We start from the raw sequence: 25,630 nt of genomic DNA on the forward strand, positions 1-25,630 counted from the left end.
TGAAAGTTATTTTCACCGATTTTATATGTGTAGTATTTTTTCCTATGTTTTTAGGTGTTTTCCTTTTGTATGTGTTCTTGTGATATCCATATGCATGTCCTGTGTTTAATATGTGGCTTGCATGTCCCGAATTACTACTGTTATGTCTGATTGTTCGTACATGTTCTTTGTATCTGGTGTGGAATTTTCTGCCTGTTTCTCCTATGTACGTGTATTGTAGTGGGCAGTCTAAGCATTTCATTTGGCAGATTCCACTTTGTTGTGTTTGCTATGTTAGTAGATGTTGTAATATGTTTTGTATTGTGTTACGTGTTCTAAGTGCTATTTTTATTTGCGTGTCCTTGAATAATTTTGTGAGTCTTCTTGTTTCTTTCCCGTTGAATGTGAAAGTGGCTAATTCTGTTTTCCAGCGTTGTAAGTCGATGTCTATGTTCTGTTTTTGTGAGGCTGGGTTCTTTTTCAGTTTACTTATATTATAATTATTGTTACAATTTTTATAATGTTTAGGTCTTCTTCTTTGGCTTCTTTAGATATTGGGTACGCGTTTAATCTGTTTATCAGGTAGTTGATACTTTATATTTTATGTTCTTATGGAAGGCAGAAGTCATTTGGTATTATGATACATGTTTGAGCGTGTTTCCTGTTCATTACAAATTCTAATTATTTTCCCCTGCGTCGTGTTGAAAGGTCGAGAAAGGTTGAGAAAGTTTAATGGAGTGGTGTGATTCGTTCTCCATATCGAATTTTAGAAAACAATTTACATCACTTATAAAATGCAAAAATACAACGGCGTAACAACATAGCAGTAGTTTTCATATACAATGGTATACATCTGATGATGGCCAATTAGGCCGAAACATATAATGCAGAATAAATAACAAAAAGAGAAAAAGAGCCTCGAAGGGCTCAATATATGGACGGAGCTGCACAGGGACGGTGGAATGAGAATCATAAAAGTGGAATCCTTTGATTATTATGAAATTACTCTAAAGGTGAAATATGAAGAGGGATCGAGAGCAAATAATTGAACACCAATGGAACCATGGTTCTTTTATGTTGATAGGCACGTTTCTTTCACTGACACACACACACACACACACACACACACAAAGTAATCGATCAATATATAACTACTATTGAAATGTAGGTAAACAAGAGAATAAGAGGGAAAGCAAAATGGTACGATTCTTTACACTGCTCTAAGCCACATACTGGGCCGCGCCATAGCTCAAGCTGTTAGTCGCTGGCTTCCCATCGCGGCTGCCCGGGTTCGATCCCGGGTCTGGTCAAGAGGAATTTGTGGTGGACAAAGTGGCGCTGGGGGAGGTTTTCTCCGAGTACTTCGGTTTCCCCTGCCAATCTTCATTCCACCAATTGCTCCACAATCACCCTCACCTATCATCTAGGGCTGGTACAATAGGCCAGAAATGGCCGCAGTACAAAGGACTTAGTCCCACCCCACTAGCAATAAAAAAGAAAGCCACATACTGTACTCACCTCTGACACTGATGTCGGCAGCTGTAAGTTAAGTATTTTGCTTATTTTAACCGGGGTGTATTTTTAGTGAGGGAGGAAGGATTATATGATGCTATAAAAATCACACACATTTCCACAGTTCTCTGAGAATTTGCATTTTTCTGTAGTCCTACTCTTTATAAATTCCAGATAAAAATCAGTCTATCCACTTCCGCCATCTTATCTGTCTTGCGCTGAACTCTTTAGCTGCAAATTCGTATAAAAGTCTGCTGTTGAGAAAACTAAAGTTTATTCCGCTGCACTATAAATTCAAGGTCTTAATCGAGTCCGTATTTCATACTGTACGTATATAGGATGCACTGCATGGGAGAAAATTACTGAAACTAGATTTGAGGTTCGGTCAATGCAGTGGTTACATTGGACCGATACGAATCGTTCTCGCATTTTCCAGACAAATTTTGGTGCAGATGCCATAATAAGAAATTTCTTGAAATGCATTTACCGGTGTTAGAAATGAAGCACTTTGTGTAAAGAACCAGTAATAACCATGCTTACTAAATCCGTGAAACAGATCCTTCTTGAGAAGCTAATAGTCCCTCAGTTTGCCAAGAAGTTTCCCTCGTTTTATGCAAGCCTTACATATATTATCGTGTTCACAAACAAGAGCCTGCCACCGGCCTCTGTTCACAGCTGGATGAATCAAGGTAATACCTTCATGCACTCTGTTTTAATATTATCTTCTTATCGACATCCAGGTCTCCCAATTGGTCTATTCGCTTTAGATTTTCGACTAAAATTGTTCATCCAGCTATCATCAGCTTCTGTGTGTGCTACACGCCACACTAATATCAGCCTATTTAATTTAAGTAATAACTACAGTGCTGCTAATAAGAGGACAGTTCTTTCAATCCGTTTATGTGTCTCTTCTTGAAATTTGCAGCTATTGTCGATACAGAAAAAAATTGCTTCATCGGCCCTGTGATCTAGTAAAGGGTGACGAACGGACGTCAATTGTGAAAGATTGTAGGTCAAGGTCAATATAATACCATAGGCTGTATCTACACTCGGAATAGAAAATGACGTAAGCGGCATGGCTTTTCCTTTTGTCTTATTTATAGTGTGAAGTTCCTCACCAACCGCAGGAATAAATTTCCCCAATTCATCTGCGGTTTGCAGAACTGTGACTGATGAATTTCAGGGCACGTGGGAAGACGTTAACAAATTCTTTGTGTGTCAAACGGAACTTCCTTGTGTTTGTACATTATAAAGTGTCTACTTGTCGGTTTCTGCCAGTAATTTCATCATATATGTATTATTTATGCTGGCAGATCACAGTAGCCACGCGGTCTAAGGCATGAACTGTCTTCGCTCCCTCCGACGCTGGGATCGTCGGTTCGAATCCCACTTAGGGAATTGATGTTTTGTGTGTGTAAGCGTTTATTCCGTGTGTGTATTGTCCCGTGTTTAGGTAGCGGCCTTGCGACGAGCTGATAACTCGCCCAAGGAGTCCTACCGTCTGCGAAAAATGATTACGGAACTGAATAAGAGGCCTGGGCCCTGAATGGGCTGGGAGAGCCATTGTAAAAAAAAAAAATATGTTTTATGCGCTCTTTGCACAAAGTGCGTAAAATGTACGCAGAGTGTGTAGGCCGTGTTTGTCCCTCTGCATGTTTCACTTCCTAAACCACTCCCACGTCTTTGGTTTGGGGAGTGGGTGTCCGTATTATAAGTTGTCGGGATATTGTGCAGTAGAGTCCATTGGAACATTCCAGACTACAACGGTGCATAACACCATAACACCACAGATCACACTCGATGTTAATTTTGAGGTGCAGGACCTAGTAGTGTTCCGGAAAGGGACTGGCTTGAGCACTGAATTTCAAATTAGTCACTTGTCTGCAACAGTTCAGAATACATGATGTTTGTATGGTTAGGGTCACTGACTTGCTTGTTGGACAGTGGGCTGTTAGTTATTTTCACACTAACCAGCGACACAAAAGGTACCACGAAGCTCAGCTTGAATCCCGGAAGGGTCTAGTCATTCCAATGGTGTATCCGAGTAAAAGAAAACGTAAAGAAATTTTACACAATGATAAGCCTACAAGTAACGGTTACGTTAGAACACTTTGAATTCAACTATACGAACTTTCGAGGCACGAATCAGATGGCAAGGAGTACTGCATCAAACTGTGTATTATTTATTCGTGGGGGGCGAGGGGAGGGGTGAGGTGGGGTGAGACTTAGTCCACTTGGTACGTCGGTCACTATTGGGTCTATTCTACTAGCCTCGAGCGATAGATAATTATGAATGTGGTGCAGAGAGAATTTGGCGCGGAAACTAAAGTAGTCCCGGTAGGGTCAAGAATTTTTTCATCTCCGCATCGTCCAGACTGGCTCTGGGGTCAGTGGGTGCCGGGTCCCTTTCCACTGGGGTAAAGCGGCAGGGGCGTGAAGCTGACTACTCACCTCCAACTAGTGCCGAGGTCAAGAAAATGTGGATCTATACATCGACTCCTCCATACACCTTCATGGCGTAGTGCTTAATTAGTTAAGTACAGGGACACCTTTACCATTTACTATAGCACTGGCTCTATCCCGGATCTGCGGGACGCCATGTGGTGGAAAATGTCAGTTTATTGGACGAGTTAAATTTTTAAGTATTATTCCTTCTACTTAAGTGAAACTCAATTACAGTTTAAACTAGTTTTCTAGTAATTGCTTATCTAAAAATATAGAATGTTGATAGGCCGTAGGTATAATCACGTGCCATAAATTTTAATGAAACTTTTTCTAGATGTGGTGAATATTTAACGAAATACAAACAAAATATTTTCTGAATATTTACAGTGTATATAATGTGATTAACTTTGCAACACTAAGGAGCTGAAATAGCTAAGTCGGTATAGCGACTGACTACGGGCTGGACGACGGAGGGGTAGGATTTCGAGTCCTGGTAAGGTCAAGGATGTTCTCCACGTCGTCCAGACCGGTTCTAGGGCCAACCCAGCCTCCTATCATATGGTTACCCGGGGCTCTTTCCCCGACGGTAAAGCGGAAGGGGCGTGAAGCTCCAACTCACCTCCAACTTGTGCCGAGGTCAAGAAAAATGTGGATCTCTATATCCACTCACCCATACGCCTTCATGGCATAGTGGTTAATTAGTTAAGCACAGGGACAAATTAACATTTACCTTTTACCTTTGCAACACCAAGTTTTGCATGCAATAAGCGAATATCAAAGTCAATGATGCATGCAGAATAAAGAAGAATGCTTAAAATGCGTGTGTCCCATTTGTTCTCCCATTTTCTGTCATATGTGTAGCCAGCTCACTTCTCACGCATGTCATCGTGTAAAATAATTCTCAGTACGTTTTCACTGTGTATGGTACTTGGTGTAAGTTCCACGTTAATTTGCAACGTGGCCATAGGCCTACAGTTTTGAATAAGTTGACATTACACGTCCTTCTTTCTTACGTCATGCAAACTTGCTGAAGCGGTGCTTCTAGCTACCTCTTAAATACAACATACGAGTATGTTACACTCACTTCCAAGATGTGAAGCTGCCGGACGTTTGGCAGTGCTCTGCCTGCTATGTGTTACAATCGGACTGATGGCCTCCACAGTTCAGAAGATTTCTTACATATCATGGTACATATCTAAGCATTAATGACATAAAATGATTGATATGTGTTATTTCATAATAACGAATGAAGCTTTCTGCGCGAAGAAATGTAGTTTGAGTAAAGTATAAAGATCAATGTAGCGCGAACGTTCAAAACTTTAGGTCTGTACAAGTATAGGTATGTACTTTTGAGCGTGGTATGTATGTATGTATGTAATGTATGTATGTATGTATGTATGTGTGTGTGTGTGTGTGTGTGCCGGTCACGGTAACCGAGCGGTCTAAGGCATGTGCTGTCTTCATTCGCTCGGAAGCCAGGATCGTGGGTTCGAATCCCGCACAAGGCATGGATGGTTGGTATGTGTTTGTGTTTATTCTGTGTTTATGTTTTCCTGTGTTTAGGTAGAGGCCTAGCGATGAGCTGATCACTCGTCCAAGGAGTCCTACCGTCTGTAAAATGATCATGAAACGGAAAAATCAGAGGCCAGGGCCAAGGGGGTTGTAGAGTCGGTGAAAAAAAAAATCTGTTTGCATGAGTATACCTTGTTTGTGTGGGGGGAAGGGGTGAATGTAGATGATTGCAAGGAGTATGTATTCCAGTAAAGTGGCGTACATATATTATCAATAAGAACTCTTTAGTCTTCTTCATTCTTCTTTGAGGTTAAATAGATTACACCGAAACTAGGCCAGTTGAAACCAATATCTAGACATTAATATGACCCAGTCCATAGAATCGTGGCACGCGGTAGCGTAGTTGGCTGAGGCACTATGCTACAAGTCGGAAGGTCGCGGGTTCGAACCCCCGATTAGGTGATTTTTTTTTTCAATTTACCCAATCCTTGCAGCCACACTATGGCTCTGGGATCGACTCACTCTCTAACAGAAATGAGTACCAGGACTCTTCCTGGGGCTGAAGGGCTGCCGGCGAGTAAGGCTGACAACCTTATTGCCATCAGTGTGCCGATTGTCTAGAGAAAATTTGGGAGCCTCGACGTCTCTGAACCCTATGGGCCTCCACGGTCTGTTACAGAGATAGCTATATCTTTTTTTTTTTACCTTTTAGTCCTTAGAATCTTGTGAGAGATGAAACAGAGAAATCATAAATTGCAGAAGATCAAAAAATGTCTGTATGAACATTCGCTGGTCTCTGATGCAACATAAAGCTGTTCACAGTCTCTCTTTTATTTAAAATTACATTAAAATTGTGGTATGTAAATATATTCCATGCTGTTGCATATCGTTGTTCGCATTAAAATGTATGTGAGGATAAAAATATCTCTCTCCGTTCCGCGTCAATTTTCTTTTGCGACGTTCAGGTGTTTGCCCCCTTCGTATGTTTATTCTCACTAGTTGGGCTTATGTCTCTGTATGAACATGTAGAAATAATGGCAGAACATGGATGACCGAAACAGATAATTTACTGGAAACTATGGCATATGGAGAAAGAAAGGCGATGTCAGAAGGGATTTTTATAGCAAGAGAAAGATGGAGATGAACTAGGAGAGAACGGGAGAACCCCGCAGAACATGGAAATCGAGCCCGTGGTCCTCAAATAAAACTTCAAGTTTCGACTGCCTCTTATGAAAAGCAGTTTTAAACCATAAACGGGCAAATGATCCGATTTAATTATATTATTATGGGCATGCTGCTGCACACTCTGTTCCTCCGGAGGACGCTGTGGGCTGTGTATCAGCCGAAGTCTATGCTTCTCAGCCTTTTCTAAGTGGCGACATACTATATTACAGTTAAATATCTCAAAAAAACAAAAAAACTCCGCGGCCTGTAGTCCGCAAGCGACCCATACCGACAGAGCGACCGCCACTTGTCGGCGAAGTTAGTGTCAATTTTTCCGGATAGAGGGTTTCGCGTGGTCAGCGCAACGGATTCCTACGGCCGTTAATCTCAGTTTTCTAGACCGGAGCCGCTACTTTGCCATGCAAGTAGATCCTCAGTTATCCTCACGAGGCTGAGTGGTCTCCCTTCCAGACCCACTACTTCACAGAAAATCTGGCAGCGTCGGAATCGAATCCAAGATCTCTGGATCTGTAGCTAGGAATTCTGACCACTAGACCACAGAGGCGGTCGTTAAATATCTCACGGTACTAGAAATTATCAATTTGTGGGAAGCTGTCTGCTTACCCATATACGGAAACATACCTTTTTTATGGAATCGAGAAACCTGTTGACTGTCGGACTTATTCACATGTAAAGCAGGGCGATCCAATGGAGAAGTAAGATATCTTTAACTACTTAATGATTATTGGGAGCCGGGATAGCGTAGTCGGTATAGCGACTGGCTACGAGCTGTACGACCGAGAGGTCGGTGTTCGAGTTCCAGTAGGGTTGAGAATTTTCTCTTCTTCACGTCGTCCAGATCGGCTCTGGGGTCCACCCAACCTCCTATCCAATGGGTACCGGGGACTCTATTCCCTGGGGTTAAAACGGCCGGGTCGTGAACCTGACCACTCACCTCCAGCCAGTGCCGAGGTCAAGGAAATGTGGATCTATACATCCATTCCCCTGTAGGCCTTCATGACATAGTGCTCAATTGGTTAAGCATAGGGACTTTTTTCTTTCCTTGGCACCACAGCCGCAGTGGGCCTAGGCCTACCTCCATGAACTTCTTCGTTCACTTCGGTTTTTCTAGATCTTACACATTCGGTAGGACACCTTGGGCGGGTGATCAGCTCGTCGCAAGGGCTCTACCTGTACACAAACACAGAAAAACGCACACGCACAAACTAAACATCCATGCCCTGAGTGGGATTCGAACCCACGATTCTGGTTTCCAAGCGAGCGGAGACAGTACATGCCTTAGACCGCTCGGCTACCGTGACCGACCGCACAGTGACTTTACCTTACCTTTTAGTGAATGAGGATTTTATCAAAGCTTCAAATAAAATTACCTTTAATTTTTTACTTGCCGTGCATTCGTTCTTGTAATAAATGAACTCGAGGACAAATGAGGGATGGAATTAATAAAGAACACATTTGGAAACTACGCGTTTCGGTCAACAGCGCCCCTTCCCACTCTTGTTATTGAAGTCTGTTATGGGATTTGCGTGGGATCCGTATAATACACGAATGTTTAGGTGCACGGATTCTTATTCGGATAGTCCTCGATATTTAGGAGGCAGGTCAAAGTTATAGGGTCTCACCCTTCTTTTAGTACATCCGAAGAATTGGGCGTATAACATATGTTTTCAGCTTTCTGCAGTATGCTTCTGACCAAACTGTTTGTTAACAATAACGCCCAGCTTTCCAGGAATTCATGGACAGGCTGTACTTTCTTTGCCTCATGCCGGTAAGTAAAGTAAAAAAAAAAAAAAGTAAAGCTATTCTTGTACCAGGCCGCGAAGGCCCATAGGATTGTGAGACGTTGCCTCATGGCGGTACACTGACTTTTGATAATAACTAATATGAAATTCCGGAACGAACTGATCGTTTGCGTACCTTACATTCTTATAACTAGCTCTGTCGGTATAATGGCTAAGGTACAGGCTGTGCCACTGGGGAATCAGGGTTCGGTTCCCGAAATTGGGAAGAGATTATTTGCTCCCCCCACAGGATCCAGACAGGATTTGAAGTCCGCCCAGCCTTCAGGCCAGTGGGTACTGAGAGCTACTGTACTAGTAATTGCCTCGAGTTATGGTGGCCGGGGCGTGAAGATGACCACTGACCTCTATCTAGTGCCGAGTGGAGCTATACCTATGCTTCTCCACATTCGTAATGGCATATTAAACACGGAGACAACTTTACCGTTATCATCTACAAGCCTGTAGAATACAGACTGGCTAGTGCCACATTGTCATTGCATAATTACAAACAATGACAGAGAGGTTTGGCGCAGGGTATACTCGTATGTTGGAGGTGCTTGGTTCGAATCATCGGTCGGGACACCGATTATGTTGACTCAATATCCTCGTAATTTTCCTCAGTCTCTCCAGGAAAATCTGGGGCAGTACGTCCCTTAGGCTACTAGCGCTTTCTTTAAAATCTTTTCTAATTCACCATTTATTAGTCCAAATATGTGATGCTTAGCTCAGCAGTCGGTATAGTGACAGGCTACAGACTGAACTGTTGGAGTTCATTTCACGGCTGGGGCAAGAGATTTTTCCCTACTCTTTCCCCTAGGTTAAAGCAACCGGGACGTGAAGCTGACTCACTTCCGTCTAGTACCGAGGTTAAGAATGTTTGAGCTGTACCTCTACTCCTCCATACGTTTTCATGGTGTTGTGCTTAAATAATTAAGCACAAGGACTACTTACACTTATTCTTTACTGACAGCGTCGTAAAATAGCCCTACCTATAAAAACTACACTATTTCATGATGTAATTTTTTGCATCGGGTCGACTAATGTAGATTTCTAGCGGCCTCCATAGTCTAGAGGTAACGTTCCCACCTCATGACTCGTGGTACATGGGTTCAAATACCCGGCGGAAGTCGTCGAATTTTTAAGGGCGGAAAAATTCAGGGAACAAGTCCTCCGGGAGGGACTTTTAAGCTGTGTGTCCCGTGTCATAACTTTACGGTACGTAAAAGAACCTCATATCCCCAAAGGGGATCACTGAGCCAAATTCCAGGACGTTTCCCGCCCAACAGTAGTCTCTAAAGCCTCTGATAGATGGGGGAAGCATTATAGACACCGCTAAGCAAGTGGCCGAACTCGCTTGCTCGGCGGGACTGATGGTACGCACCATTTATCGGTAGGGTATAGAGACTGGTAGAATATCATAGAGGGAAGCACAATAGATGAAACTGGTCGCGGTGCATGGGGAAACCCACCCTCTCTAAATAACTAACTAATGTAGATTCCTAGTATCAAATTGTTTTCAAACAGCATCAGATATTTACATTCGTGCCATTTTTATTGCTTCCAACACATGAAAAATATTTCCTACTGAACTGGTTGATATTGTTATGTACAGGGTTGACTATAGACGGGTTTGGGATTGGATGATTGGATTTATTGACTCCTTATACACACCACTCAGAACTACAATTAATTACACCGCTGTCGCTGATCTCCACACTTTACAGTTCATCGTTATGCACACACTAGTGTTCTCAGTCTTCACTAGTCGTGTCCTGGCAACGGATTTCAACACAATAATTATACCAGTCTCACTGCAGCTACAACACACATGAAGTCTTCTTTGCACAGCGTAATTCCTTCCTTTTCATCTCTTCCCAGTCATTCGGCTGCCATCTCCAGAGACTCTCTCAGTTCTCTTCCTCAGCTCACAAGCTCATATCCTGGCAGGCTAGAGTCTCAAAACTCAACTGCCTTAAACGATCTTTGTACATTTTATAACCCCTCGTCAGGATCGCGCAGAGAGAACAACCTCTCTATTGATGAGGTGTGTTTACTGCCCGTTTTTTTATTGCTAGTGGGGTAGGACTAAGTCCCTTGTACTGCGGCTACTTCTCGCCTATTGTACCGGCCCCAGATGATAGGTGAGGGCGATTGTGGAGCAATTGGTGGAATGAAGATTGGCAGGGGAAACCGAAGTACTCGGAGAAAATCTGCCCCAGCACCACTTTGTCCACCACAAATCCCACTTTACCAGACCCGGGATCGAACCCGGGCCGCCGTGGTGGGAAGCCAGCGACTAACCGCTTGAGCTATGGCGCGGCCTTTTACCGCCCGTTGCACAGCAACGGTCGCGGAGCGGACCACATAGAAAACACCGCTCTTCCACTCTTGCATGCTTGTTTACTCAGTTCTTCAACAGCAACGGCTGTACGCGTCACACCTCGTATCGTGACAATTCCTCTATTGTTGCGTGAGAGCATTACCTAGCAGCGGCTATTTCTCTGGCTCCACAGTTCCTCCTTTGAGTCAATACGACACAATATGTTAATGACCCACCACCGTATACAGTATTCATTCCTACAGACGCAGGCGCACCATTTTCAGCTGTTGACATACAGTAAACATTTGCTCGGCCTTGTAGTTGTAATTTTGTATTTACACGAAAGTTATCTGAGCAAAAGTTCGACGTTTTTAGAATATCTATAATAACCATAACAAATATGGCGCCTTCAAATAATCATGTTCCTTTCAATTCACGTCTCTTTCGCGTCGTCCAAGTGGAGGTGGAAAGGTGAAAAGGTGTACTACTGTGGATTTCCCAAATTATTTCTTTACTGCAATCTTTGAATATATATCTGCTCTTGTTCTAAATTTATTGCAGACACAGTAGCATTATTGTAGGCTTACAAACAATAACAAAAAAAGAAGCAGTCTTCTGGGATTTTGCACCGTGTATATGTGGTGTTAACCGACGTTTCGGAGGAACGTATCGCCTCCATCTTCAGGGTAGAAGAAAAAATATAAGAAATCTGCAAGCGAAGAGACCATGAGAACCGATGAAAGCAGACTGCTTTTACCGGTTCGCACGGTCTCTTCGCTTGCAGATTTCTTATATTTTTTCTTCTACCCTGGAGATGGAGGCGATACGTTCCTCCGAAACGTCGGTTAACGCCACATATACACGGTGCCAAATCCCAGAAGACTGCTTTCTTCATAGTCACCGCCGTGAAAGCATCAAATCTAACAACAAAAGAAACTTCGTGGATTTAGTCCTCAAGCGAACTGTACCGATTGAGCGATCGCCGCTTGTCAGCGAAGTTAGTGCCAACTTTATCGGATAGAGAGCGTCGCGTGGTCAGCGCAACGAATCCGCACGGCCGTTAATTTCGATTTTCTAGACCGGAGCCGCTATTTCCTTGAAATAGCTTTTCAGTTCTCCTCACGAGGCTGAGTGTACCCCGTTCCAGACCCACTACTTCTCAGAGAAAATTTGGTAGCGAGGGGAATCGAACCCGGACCTCTGAAGAACTCTGACCACAAGACCACGGAGGCGGTCTTGTTGACTGACATCTGTTATAAATATTGTATCGTAGGGCTATGTTGCTGTGTATTTTCAATTGCATTTGTACACGAAACACAGACTAGATTGTTAACTTAGAGTGTGCCTATGCAAAAGGTGTACTGACCGAAATAATTAAAACTGAAATCTGTTGTTGGAAAAGTAGCTAACTGCATTATACATACCTCACTGCATATGTAGGTTGCTCTCCCTTGTATTTCAGTCAGTAGTCACATATAATAATATATTCAAAATAGCATGGACACAGAAACTGTGTTACCTATATGAATATGATGAAGCCAGAGTAGAATGAATGAAGTGTATAAATAAAAATGGGGTGCGCGGTAGCATAGTTGGTTGAGGCACTATGCTACAAACCGGAAGGTCGTGGGTTCGAGTACCGATGAGGTGACTGGATTCTTCAATTGACCTAATCCTTCCAGCCGCACTATGGCCCTGGGGTCGACTCAGCCTGTAACGGAAATGAGTACCAGGAAAGTTCCTGGAGATAAAAGCGGCCGGCGTGTAAGGCTGACAACCTCACCGCCATCTGTGAGCGGATTGTCTAGAGAAAATGTGGGATACCCGACATGTCACAACCCCATGAGCTTCCACGGCCTGTTACAGGGAATAAAAATGGCGTAATATTCGAGTTAACGTTAAAGGAATTTCAATGTTTCACAGTTGGCATTCGTAGAAACCGTAACATACAGTCGACCAGACAAAGTAGTAGCCGGTAGTAGTATACGTTGTGTAGTATGTTAAACAGACGTAGAACAGACTCCGTACCGTTTCTTACCGAAGACGTCAAAATGGACGTTGGACTGAAGAAGTACAAGGTAACGCGTCACGAGAGAACCTATGCGAATTCAGAACAATTTGAACAGTATTCTAGACACAGAACATTACGACGGCGAGAAATATTATGTAGCAAATTTTAATGATTTATTTCAAATTCGTGTAATACGAGTATTTAACTACTTTATTTTTTAATAAATTTTAAGAACAAACATATAAACATAGTTATTATCATTTTAATTTTAAAATTCAATTAAATAGTATTTAAATCTTAATTTCCTGCCTCACAGAAAGCTGTACGTCTAAATTATAAAGACAAGTCGGTTAACTATGTATAGCGAAATAACCGCTGCCCATTTTGAGAATTATACAAAGCGCTTAAATACGTAAGTTGCGAAAATGCAGAGCTCTTAATGTTAAAGCAGTATATATAGTAGGTACTGTGTTTTAAAAGTTTAATGACTGTAACAGTGACGTTTAAAAGAGCAATATTGTTGTTGTTGTTGTTGTTGTTGTTTAAACTGAAAATGGGTTTTTACCCGATGGCAGTGGTACTACAATAAGACAAAACGTAAAAATAATATAAAATAATACACCACATTCAGAATACAGCACACAAAACTACACACTACACACAATGAATACAATGAAAATACACTTACAACTACAACAAATGCAATTACAGCTACAATTATTTATATTAATAAGCTAACACGATTATGTAAATGAGGGAAGTAATTTAAATCACACAAGAGACAATGTACAATTTGTTTTGATTTGAATAATTGTGATATGCATTTGTAATAGCAATGAAACTAGTATTATGCGGTATGTGAGAATGAGTGGACGGGCTCTGAGACTGATGACTGAATACACATGAGGCCTATAGGAGCGAAACCCGTCTGTAGAAATAAAAGCAAATACTGATGATTATGAACCTGTTTTGGACTGATCGTACTGTGTCGAAATGGGCTTTGTCGCAAATGTTTGGGACGAATCTGCTACCTCTTTCTTAGGTAGACCGCACACCGGCATGCGTCAAGACATGTTACAGTCAAGACACGATGTTTGCGACATGGCACAAAGAAAGGAGCACAGTTGAAACAAATGAAATTATGAAAACCGCCGCACACCGGTCTGAGTCATGATGCTGACGTCAGCTTCATGCTGACCAATCACGAATGAAGCAAGACTGCGTCTTTTGTCTCAAGTCTTGATTCTTTCTGGGTTAATGCTTGTCTTGACGCAGCTGGTATGTGATCTCCCTAATTAGGGCAACAGGTTGTTGTAAACGTTGGCAACACTGTCCACTTCCATACGGTGCCGTCACTCGCTATGAAAGCTTGGACTTAATAAAAGGAAATACTGCGAGAAATGCAGATAATGATATTACAAGGTAAAGCTATCCCTGTAACAAACCGTGAAGGCCCATAGGTTTGTGAGACGTCGAGAGTCCCACATTATCTAGACAATCGGCCCATAGATGGCGGTGAGGTTGTCAGCCTTACGCACCGGCCGCTTCCCCCCAGGAATATTCCCGGTGCTCAATTCTGTCAGAGGCTTAATCGACCCCAGGGACATAGTGCGGCTGGAAGGTTTATGTAAATTTAAAAATCCAGTGACCTCACCGGGACTTGAACCCGCGACCTTCTTGTTTGTAGCATAGTGCCTCAACCAGCTACGTGTTTCTAGAGAACACCGCGTAGTGTGAAAATGCGTAGACAAGAAAGAAGAAAGTTCTTTTGCCTAGACACAAATTTACAGTTCTGAGTGGAAATTTTTAGGTAGTACACTTAATAGCTATATTCCTTATGTATGGCTGTTTGAAAATGAAATAACATTGTAACAACATATAAAAAGGAATTCGAACGTAGTATGGTACGGAATGGTGAGTTTTCGTTGTAAACGATCAGCTATTTACGCACAGCTACTGTTGCGCACAAACTTCTAAATGGTCGATATGTAACATCAACATTGCATAAATGAACTTAGTTTTTTAAGAAACATGTCGTGGTTAATTAATACGAATTTTAATAATAATAATACAGGAGTCTGAGTAGCTCAGTCGATAGAGCGCAGGGCTACGGAGTGAACATCTGGGGTTCTATTTCCGATAGGGGGTGAATTTTTTCTTCTCCACAGCGTTCAGACCTGTTCTGGGGCCCACCCAGCTTCCTATACAACGGAGACCGGGACCGGGGGATTTTCTCTGGAGGTAAAGCGGCCGGTGCATGAAGTTGACCCCTCACCTCCACGTAGTGCGGAAGTCAAGAATGATGAATTGTACCTCCACTGTCCCTTATTTCTTCATGACATAATGCCTAATTAAACACAGAGACAACTTTACCTTTTCTAAAAATCGATAATAATATTCAGTAATTGACATTTAAATGCGTTTTGATTTGTATTGCAGTCATATAGCGAGATAGCCTCTGTTATAGATAGATAAGGAAGATCTCTGTCTCTCGGCATCTTGGTATGATTATCAGTTTCGCCTCTCTCTCTCTCTCTCTCTAATCTATGCCGTTATACTGTAAAATTACAAACCGGTGCTCACATTTTTTTATACTGACCGTTCTTAGCGGAATGCACACTGAGTTTGATCCAGTTCGTTCACCGACGTAAGGGCTCTAGGTAGGAGTTAGTCAGGGACCATAGCTATAGTGTATCGCCCTCCCTCCCGAAATGAAACTGAAACCACTACTCCGCAACATCTTGCCAGCCTTACCCTTTCCTCTCCTCCTGCGCGACCCAGAGCCAGGTTTAACAACACAGCCTGCATATAAGGAATGTCACGAGATGCAAAAGTTGTTTCAAAAGCCAGACACACGTACATATAGGAGTCTGTTAATTCAGAGAACGGAATTTCCATTGTCACATCAATGGTTACTGAGTGAAGGTAAACACGCACTGGTCCCATATTGCCGGCTATACTTGAAGCAGATTTATATCTACAATCGCGCTGCGTATGTCAGAAGAAGATGCAGACCGGAAATCGTTGAAGCAACGCTATAAGCGTGTAGTGACACAATGTTGCCATTGCGACAGTGATTCTTGTATATTTGTTGTAAATCTAAACTGTTTGTGCTTTGAAGAAAGCAGTCTTCTGGGATGTGGCACCGTGTAGATGTGCCACATCCCAGAAGACTGCTTCTTCATAGTCACCGCCGTGAAAATCTCAAATCTTACATGTTTGTGCTTTGTCTCGAGTATTGTTTTAGGGCGTGTTGCATATGCATTTGTGGGGTTCAGAGTTTCACAGCCCATGTTTTTACAACCACTGGCTCACGTTGCAATAGACTTTCCATTAGTCACACACGATCACGTGTCTCAGCTTTTATCCACTCCATATAGTGAACGAAGTATAGCCACGGACACGTTCAGAAAATTTCCTCACATACTTAAGTTTAAGCAGTTTAAGATTTTTACTGATCGGCTTAGTGTACACAGGATAGAATAATTTTTAAAAAGTAATTTCAATTGTGGACGGTAATGTTTGGTGTATTACCCCTTCTTTTCAATTTTTTTAATTTGCAAAAATCTCTCGGGAGGGGGCAAATAAGTCTGGCTTGTCCCCCCTCCCCGTGCCCATGCCTGTAGTTTGGTACCGTAGAGCAGAAATATTTCTTGGAAAAAACTTTCATCAACTTCGGATTATCATACATTTCATTCACCAATATGAAACTAGTTCTGGCCTGGTATACAATTTTAACAGCACAAGATTTTTTATTATGTGCTTATCCACAAGATAAGGGACTGTCAGTATATTCAGTGTAAATCCTAATGTAGTTTTATCTCTTTAATACGGCTCCTGATTTTATTTTGTTGTACTGAATGATAAGAGAGGACATCCGACATCTGGACGCTGCTGTGCCCAAAAAGAAAGGAATAATGCTGGAATTAATTTCCATTGGCAACAAGGAACGCCGTTATTAATTATTAGATTGGAACCTGACCTAGGCGAATGCTACTTGAATTACTGTACTTTCTGGTTCATAAAAGGCTCTGGGCCTGTCAGGTCAGGTGCACGATATGCCAGCAGGCTCTTATTCCGCAGTATCTGCTTCGAATTTTTTCCTTGGATTACGTTCTTTGTTTGAAGTCTTATGATTTCCTCTGTTCTGTTCCCTTTTGGCGTTCTCTTTGAAACATGTCGAAAACAATACATCTTCCCGTTTTTCAACAAGTTTACCCTTTGATCCATACTTCGTATTATCACGTGTAGGGGTGACTGTTAACGGGTTTTGGACCGGATGATTAGATTGGTTGCACTTATACACTCGTAACTACAAGCGGTACAGCGCTATAGCTGATTTTCACATTTTACAGTTCACTCTTACACCCACTAATGTCCTCAATCTCTTACAATCCCACTAGCCGTTTCCTTGAAATTGATTTTAACACAGGAACTATAACAGTCTCACTGAATCACACGCTCCAAATAGCCAAATATCACTTTAATATAGCATACATAAAGTCTTCACAACCAGACTTTCAAATCAACTGAACTTCACTCAGTAATTCTTATGCCACGATTCCTCAGTTCAATTAGTCTGATCCCAAACTCATATCCAGGCAGGCTGGCGTCTCGAAACTCAATTGCCTTAAAATAAATCCTTTGTCCTTTTTATAACCTCTCGGCACGGACCGTACAGAAAAAAAAAACAGCTCTTCTATTTTTGCGTGAATTAATCTCCACGGAAACGTGTTCACTCGATTGTTCCATAGCAACGGCTGTACTCGTCACATCTCTTATCTTGACAATTCCTCTATTATTACCTAGCAACGGCCGTTTCTCTGGCTCTACATTTCTTGCTTTGTGCAAATACATCCTCGCCCGCTTAAACACTGAGATCGTGAGTTCGAATCCCACTTCAGGCATGGATATCTGTGTGCGTTTATTCTATGTTTTGTGCTGTCATATTCGTACAGGTAGCGGCGTTGCGACGGACTGAGTCCTACCGACTGCGCAACAGAACAAGAAACAGAAAAGCAGCCAGGGTCCAATAAAGGGATGTAGAGCCATAGAGAGATAGATAGACTGACAAAATAACTCTATGAATTAGAATTATTCTTAAGAAGTTAATACTTGCTCACCAGTTAAGACATTCTGAGTGTTCTATGAGCCCGAAGGTTCGTTATCGTGATCACAACCCGCCATTAGTTCCTATCCTGGGCCGCGTGAATATAGTCCAACCTTTTTCTTTAAGGTCTATATTATTATTATCATCCAATCTACACCTCGGTCTTCCATGCTGCTTGTTTCCTCCACGTTTTCTACCAAATCTTATGAAAATTTCTTCTCTTCCGCGCTTGCCTCATGTCCTACCCATCTCAAGCTCCTGTTACCTATCGGATAGGAAGTTGAATGGGCTGCAGACCCGATATTTAAGCGCTGACGAAGAGAAAAATTCCTACCTCTACCGAGAATCGAAATCCTGCCATTAAACTTGTATCCGGTCACTATGCTAGCTCATCTATCCGGCCTATAAACTGCAAGCTGTTAGCCCAATTTTGATGTGACTTGTATCTCGCCGAAAGACCTTGCCATATCTCAGGCGGTTAGTCGCCGACTTCCCACCGCTGCGGCCCGGGTTCGAACCCTTGTCAGGTTATGTGGGATTTGTGGTGGACAGTGATACTAGGGCAGGTTTTCTACTAGTACTTAGGTTTCCTTTGCCAATTCGCATTTCACCGACTACTCCACAATCATCATCTATCATCTGGGGATGCTACAATAGGCCAAACAGTGACCGCAGTACAAGGGACTTAGTCCCAGTCCACGAGAAAAAAGATATTCGCATTAAGTGGAGGAATTGTTTTGGAAGAGACTGTGGACCTGCCGTCTGACAGATTACTGATGATGATGATGATGATGATGATGATGATGATGATGGCTGATGTAGGCACCCTTCGAACTTTGGAGGAAATGCAGATCTAACTGTACGCCTGTTCTCTCGAATACGGCTATTCATAAAAAATTTGAACATGGCATAAACGTAGATCTTATTAAGATCTCTACACTCTCGTTAAACCATATTTCGTTATGGCGGAAATGTAATGAACTTGCAAGAATTTCAGGCAGGTCTGCTGTTACGTACTCCAAGGTTGCTTCCCTCAGTCCTCCGATTTCAATAAGCCTGTGACTCATCCACCGCGAAGTGAAAGAAGAACGCACAGTAACTCGTTCAGTGGGTTTGAGAGTGGACCTATTGATACGTTACTTCTGAGACCCGCGTTATCCGGAAGAAAACAGTTGCTGTTCTGGGTTGTAACGCCTTGTAGTTCGTAGTCACCGGTGTGCGGGCATAAGATCCAGTCTGTTTTAATTCTCTTAGTTTTCTTGTAGTGGAACTCGTGGTAGCGTAGTTGGTTGAGGCACTATACTACAAGCCGGAATGTCGCGGGTTCGAATTCCGATGATGGCATTGGATATTTTCAGTTGGCCCAATCCTTCCAACCGCACTGTGGTTCCGGGGTCGACTCAGTCTTTAACAGAAATGATTACCAGAAATTTTCCGAGAGCTAAAGGGTGACCGGAGCGTAAGGCTGACAGACTTACCGCCATCTGTGAGCCCATTGTCTAGAAGATGTGGACGCCTCAAAGTGCCACAACCCTATGGGCTTTCACGGCCTGTTACATGGATAGCTTTACCTTTTTTTTTTTGTTGCCTTTCTTGTAGTTTCCGAGTCCGCTTCTCTCTTGACTTTTGCCTCTTTTTTATCTCTCTCATATTGCAGCGTGTAGAGCCATTGCTATGCAACGACCGCAAGATAGGTGAATATACCACGGCCGTTTCTGGGCAACGACTCGGTAAACACGATTCTGTTGTTCAGCAGATTCTTAATAATGCAACAGCTGGACTATAATAATGGAGTAGCTGTGTTTTCTATGTGGTCCGTGTCGAGAGATTATAAGCGAGACGAGGTTTGAAGCTTCGTAAGTTGAGAGTCAGTTCTATACGGAAGTCTGTGAAAAGAGGACTTGAGCCGGAGATAGAGGAATAGCCATTGTTGGAGACGTTTTTCAGAAAACGTCTAGTAACAGACTGAGAACACTAGACTGTGTGCTCTAGTAAACTGTAAATTGTGGAAATAGCCATAGTGTTATAGTTATTTGTAGCCACGACCTGTAAGCGGTCAGTAAATATGTTCACCAAATCAAACCCCGTCTGTAGTCACGCATAAACATAATATTTTTCTTCCGTTCCTTCACATTCTTATTGCCTTCCTTCTTTTCATCGCCCTTCTTCTTGCACATATATCATTACCGTCATCATCATCACATTTCAGTGCTGTGATCCGCATAAGTGTGCGTTCAGTCTGTGAGGTGTACCGGGAGCTCATTTTTTCAACGTGCGTGGGTTACATAAGGCCAGCAAATGCGCAGCCTATAAGCAATAGAGGTTACAACTGTGGACAGAATAAATTAGTCGTTTCCTCTAAAGGTTTCAAGCCAACATTTTTTTTCTCGCGTAGCGGATGATTGTTAATCTATGTAAACACGGACGGCGCAAGAGATTAGTACTTTAATTATCACGTACCTTCTTCGCCCGCTCGAACGCTGGGATAGTGAGTTCGAATCCGACTTAAAGCAAGGATATTTTTGCGCGTTTATTTTGTGTTTGTGGTGCCCTGTGTGTAGGAAGATGCCTTGCGCCATGCTGATGCTACGTCTGAGGAGTCCTACAGCCTGTTTATAGGATTATGAAACTGAAAAGGCGGCCAGGCCCCAACAGAGGGCTGTAAAGCCACAGATGAATTAATGGATTATCACGTAGGCTAATTAGATATTCATGAATGTTTTTCTTCTTTACACTAGAATGCTTATTTTCTATCCTTGCTGTTTCTTCCCTGAATTTCGAAGTTTTACCCCCGAGTTTCTATCATTGCCTTTGGGTTATTTCTATTGTGGCACATCTCTGACGTAACGAATATACTGACCCGCAGGAGGCCTATTAGCATTTTCTTTTTTCGTTAATTTATATAATCCCTGCCCCAATTTATTCTTTATTTTTGCAGTCGTTTACGTTAAATGTAAAATATGTTACGAAGTTGCTTACCAATTTCCTTCCTTGCGCGTTTTGCATTTTATATCCAGGGTCTCGGCTACTTTTAGTGAATAACTAGTCAATTCATATTCCCCACCCTCTGCGGTACTGCGAAGAATTTGTACATCTTTTCAAGCAGCTTGGTTTAAGGGGTAATACCTTACATGTCTAATGATATTTATGTATGCGTGCTATTTTTTCATATTATTTTTCTTGACTTTATTAATTTGTAGCTCAAATTTGCATAATTTTCCTAAAAGACATGTACTCATTTGCCAAAATTTTCACGGCCTCCCCCTCCGTCAGATTTTGTTAAACTTCTGAAGAAGTCACGCACCGCCACTGACCCTCACAGCATGAACCTGTCATTCTCTACCGAGAGTTTACAGTAAGGAGCAGAACCGCAAAATATTCATTGATATGTTTCAACGAGAAGATCACAGTGGTATCGCGGTCCAAGACAAGAAATATCTTCGCCCGTTCGAACACTGGGATCGTGGGTTCAAGTCCCACTCAAGGCATGGATGTATGTGTGGGTCTATTCTGTGTATAGGTAGCGGCCTTGCGACGGGTTGATCCCCCGTCCAAGAGCCCTAGTTACTGTGCATAGGAATAAGAAACTGAAAAAGTGACCAAGGTCCAAAGGGCTGTAGATCCAGAGAGAGAGAGAGGGAGGGGGAGAGAGAGAAAGGTTTCAACGAACCTACGCCGAAGTATGTAATAGAGTGTTTTCTGTTATTTTTGTTTCTAAATGGATCACTTGACTTCATTCTGTGCTCATGCACTAATGATCATTTATTATAATTGTTACAGATCCCGTTACACTCTTCTGCAACTGGCAAACGTAAGTTCCATCATACTGACTGCAGTTTAAGAAGATCACAAGCCGCATAAATCGTAAACTGGGCAATAAAATGCACAGGGCTTGGTTTACTGTTATATTCACAAAACATGAGAGAAAATAAATACGCGTTGAAGAAGTTTATCTTCGCGTCACATTATACACAAGAGTAACGTGTCGAGATATTTCGAATACTTAAAACAGTTGAGGCCTCCGAACCACGTGCAAAAACAATATTCATATCTTTATCATCAACAGATTTGAAGAAGGTATTTCTCACGTAGGCATATATACAAAATGAGGTCGACTGCAGGTACCGATTGTGATGCAGCATGTTCACAATCCTAACGAAAACCAGATACCTCTCTCCTCCAGGTTAGATATCAGGTTGCCCAAGTGACGCTTTCGTAACAAGTGCATATTTACAGCGCGAAATTTATTTCTGTAACAAAAAGCGGCGTTAGTTATGTCGTAATGGTTTTGTTGATAGCGCAAAAGGTAAAGCTATCCCTGCAACAGGCCGTGGAGGCCCATATGGTTGTGAGACGACGAGGCCCCCACATTTTCTCTAGACAGTCAGCTCACAGATCGTCACAGATAGTCCTGCGTTTCATTAGATCAGCATAATGAGTACCAGTAGAGCCGACTCCATACATCTAAACTGTGTCCTGAGGGAACTGTAAGCAGCAAGGAAAATGTACGAAGCGGTTGTGTAAATTTATTTCTCCCTTTCTGAATTCTTCTTCGTTGTCTCTGTTACCCCATGTCAATGTCTCATTACAGAATTTCACCAAAGTTCCAACCAATTTTTAATATTCGAGTTTTCACTAAATGTAATTCCATTTGAAGAATGGCAATGACATTCTGAATGATGCATATGAGATTTGAGGGTGTCATAGTGGTGAGAATTAAGACTGGATCATCTGAGTTATGATAATCCAGTTTAGTAGATGGTTTTAGATGCACCAAAGGAACCTACTGCCTCCATCTTCTTCTCCAGAACACTGGCAACAACCTACTAATCTGCACTTCTACCAGTCAGACAAACCCCATATGTAAGTCACTTAGACCCCTTCCCCCTCCTGTCTGTATGTGTGTGTCTGTGTAAGTTCTACCTGTTTGCTGAGTGACGTGTCATTGCAATATGCAAATGAAACTTGCCTTCTATGAAATGTTAACCACTGTCTCTGGACTTCGAATTAACGTACCCTTGAAAACTTTGTTGGGGGAGCTGTTTGTCGCTAAACGTAAAGCTATCTCTGTAACACGTCGTGGAAAACCATAGTGTTGTGAGACGTCGGGGATCCCACATTTTCTGGCCTTGAGATCGTCAGCCTTACGCGCCGGGCACCCTTTACCTCTACGAAGTTTCCCGGTACTTATTCTATTAGAGGCTGAGTCGACCCCAGGGCCATAGTGTGGCTGGAAGGATTAGGTAAATTTAAAAATTTCAGTGACCTCGTCAGGAATCGGAACCTTGACCTTCCAGCTTGTAGCATAGTGCCTCAATTAGCTATGCTACCGTGTGCCCCTGTTCATTAATTAAATGACGATAAATTTCAGTCTATTTCAAGGTCTGCGACAGAAACTTTTACGGACATAAACTGTATAGATAGAGAGATACGGAATCTGACAGAAGCGAGATGTTCAGTGTAAGAAAGAGTGAAGAGACAGTCACAGCCATACATTTTACCCACCAATACTGCTTGCCGATTGTCATTTCCCAGTACTTCCTCCCCACAAGTTAAGAATTACGGTCACAGTAGGCGGAAGCTAAAATCACCCTTCAAAATATAAAAATAGAAAGGGATTCAGTGTGTAAATAAAAATAATAAGCTACAAACACGGGAAAAGAAAGCAAGCCTGAATACTCGGATAGAATTGTTCATGTTGTACTTAAATTAATTAAATTAAATTAACCTGACCTTAGTATTTTTTCTTTTGCTGGTGGGGTGGGAATAAGTCCCTTGTACTGCGGCCACTTCTGGCCTATTGTACGAGCCCCAGATAATAGTTGAGGGTGATTGTGGAGCAATTGCTGGAATGAAGATTGGCAAGGGAAACCGAAGTACTCGGAGGAAACCTGCCCCAGCCCCACTTTGTCCACCACAAATCCTACTTGACCAGACCGGGATCGAACCAGCGCCTCCGCGGTGGGAAGGCAGCTGCTAACCGCTTGAGCTGTGGCGCGGACTTGACCTAAGTAAGTTCCCTAAGTCAAGAAAATGTGGATCTATACACCCACTCCCCCATACACCTTCATGGCGTAGTGCTTAATTACTTAAGCACAGGGACAACTTTAACTTTTACCTGTGTCTATTAAACAGCAATTCAGTGGCAACTGAACTAATCCCCAATGGTTTATAAGTGTCGGTGTTAAACTTCCTCCTCATGTTTTTCAGTTGGCAACAACTATAATAAGCGTTAGGCCTACTTACATTTCGCAGAAGAAAATGGGACATCCTTGAAGCATCGCTTATATTCCCGTTGTATATTTTCCTGGTGTCGTGTTATAGACGCATCGATTAGCTTTCATGCAATTGCCACTTCTAGTATCTTTAGCATTATGACTACCATGATAATTAACCTAGTTACCAAGAGTTCCGCAACTTTTTGCCACTGCCTACTACGACTACTCGTACTGTGAATTAAACATTGTTACACAGAGGCTGAACTAGTCATTATTGATGTGTTCTCTATTCTTCGATATAATGTCGTATAGTGCGGTTTTCGGAGGAACATATCGCGTCAACCTTAAAGGTCAAAGATAAAGCGAGGCAAGAAACTCGCAGAAACATTCAGCTGTACTTGCTGCCTGCTTCGTAATTCTCACGTAAATAACTGAAATCTCCAAAATCTGTATCTCTGGCTTATGTACATAAAACTTTGCTCTTCGGTCCTTCGCCTGTCATTGCAAATTTACATTAAGATAACACTATTGCACTAATACACTAAACCTGATACTAGAAGGCACGCATATAACAAAAGGATATTTTACGTCTGGACTGCTGCTAGTGGTGCCGGTTCCCTGGCTGGAGCCACGTGGCATTTGTACAGCACATTTCTCCCATCAACCGTAATAAATTGTGAGAAAAATAGTCAGAATGTAGCCTGTAGGTTGTCATAATAAATAAACGATTTAATTATTTTAGTATTATCCATCATAAGAAAAATGTTATGGAAGACAGGGCGTTTTCGCTGGCGTTGTGTATTGATGTTGATGTCTGTTGTTGCTTGTGATTTAGAAGCTCAGCAGTAGGAAGTTCTCTAAAGTTACTGCAGTAGGAGAGTTAGACAGCTGTCGCAGGTCTTCATTACTCTATGCATAAAGTATGAATTTCTGGACCTGAGACTCGGAAGCCTCTCCACCGGCTCAGGTCGAATCAGCTGCAATTATGTCGATAAAAGACCCTTTGAACGTATCTTTATGTATTTTACGGTATAAGTTTCAACTTCATGGAAGCTGGATCAGGTACTGTGATGGCTGAGAAATAAATATATGCCGGAATATTAGTAAATAATACATTACCGAGGTGCCTGGGGCCGTAGTTTCGCAAAAAGTTTCTCCACTGCTAGGTAGTACCAAGGCCGCATTTCTTTCTCGTCTTATCTCTCCCCTCCCCCCCCACCCCAAGTCCTTTTATTTTCTGAAGATCATTGTACACCCACACAAGACTAAAAGAAAGACGTAGAACAGACCTACACATATTTACAAAATGCGTCTCTTACAGGTTCGAACTCCGTTATAATCTTTATTGCTTACTCAAATCAGTATCTTCGTTTATTTCGTGTCTTGCACTGAACTCTTACCCCAGAAAAAAAAAGCAAGCGCTACAAATTCGTAATGCTGACCACTACTGTATTAAGAAAAGTAATGTATTTGTTAACTTGTATTTAGTGCCACAATGAAAGACGTTTGAATCAAATATGCTATCATATTTTATGTAATTTATAAGTCTTTTGTACC

The 25,630-nt window shown here is 42.2% G+C and overlaps 1 protein-coding gene across 5 annotated transcripts in view; it reads left to right on the forward strand.

The window, feature by feature from the left end:
• Positions 1 to 25,630, forward strand: part of LOC111866186 (extracellular sulfatase SULF-1 homolog) — a 245,366-nt gene that overhangs the window by 13,678 nt on the left and 206,058 nt on the right. For 4 of the 5 annotated variants that reach the window (XM_023854888.2, XM_023854887.2, XM_023854884.2 and 1 more), the window contains exon 2: positions 21,636 to 21,666. The exons of the other annotated variant lie outside the window; for it this stretch is intronic. The gene's annotated coding sequence lies outside the window, so the exon portion shown is untranslated. The remainder of the gene's footprint in view (positions 1 to 21,635; positions 21,667 to 25,630) is intronic. 5 annotated transcript variants of the gene reach the window in all.

Source organism: Cryptotermes secundus, unplaced genomic scaffold (genome assembly GCF_002891405.2).
Source record: "Cryptotermes secundus unplaced genomic scaffold, Csec_1.0 scaffold599, whole genome shotgun sequence".
NCBI classification, from domain to species: domain Eukaryota; kingdom Metazoa; phylum Arthropoda; class Insecta; order Blattodea; family Kalotermitidae; genus Cryptotermes; species Cryptotermes secundus.